We start from the raw sequence: 418 nt of genomic DNA on the forward strand, positions 1-418 counted from the left end.
TTTTTTTTACTTGGAAGATAAGGGGGGAGAGGGGTTACAGTCCAGGATGGGGGGGGGGGGGAGGCCGGAAACCTCACAAACTCCTCTCCAGGTAAGTAAGCCGCAATTTCTCATGGCTGTGCTCCTTGTCTATTCTGAAAGGAGAAACACAAAAAACTGAATATACACACAAGCTTCTTTAAGAGAACCAAGCCTTCGGTAAGTTTCAAAGGAATTGTAGGATTTGCTGGATCTTAAATAAATTTCGAATTTTTCTAATTATTTTCAATTCATATTTCTAATGTTGAGAGCATGTTGATTTTGCAAATGATGTAGCGCATTTGTATCTATTCTGTATTTTTTATATGTTAATATCACAAGACATAGGAACTGATTATGAGTTAGCTATATACAACATGGTTCTTGCAGTAAAAGTAAT

The 418-nt window shown here is 36.8% G+C and overlaps 1 protein-coding gene across 1 annotated transcript in view; it reads right to left on the bottom strand.

Moving 5' to 3' along the window:
- LOC119588839 overlaps positions 1 to 418 on the bottom strand; it is a gene marked incomplete in the record, with an annotated part of 21,486 nt that overhangs the window by 9,394 nt on the left and 11,674 nt on the right.

Source organism: Penaeus monodon, chromosome 24 (genome assembly GCF_015228065.2).
Source record: "Penaeus monodon isolate SGIC_2016 chromosome 24, NSTDA_Pmon_1, whole genome shotgun sequence".
In the NCBI taxonomy this organism is placed as follows: Eukaryota; Metazoa; Arthropoda; class Malacostraca; order Decapoda; family Penaeidae; genus Penaeus; species Penaeus monodon.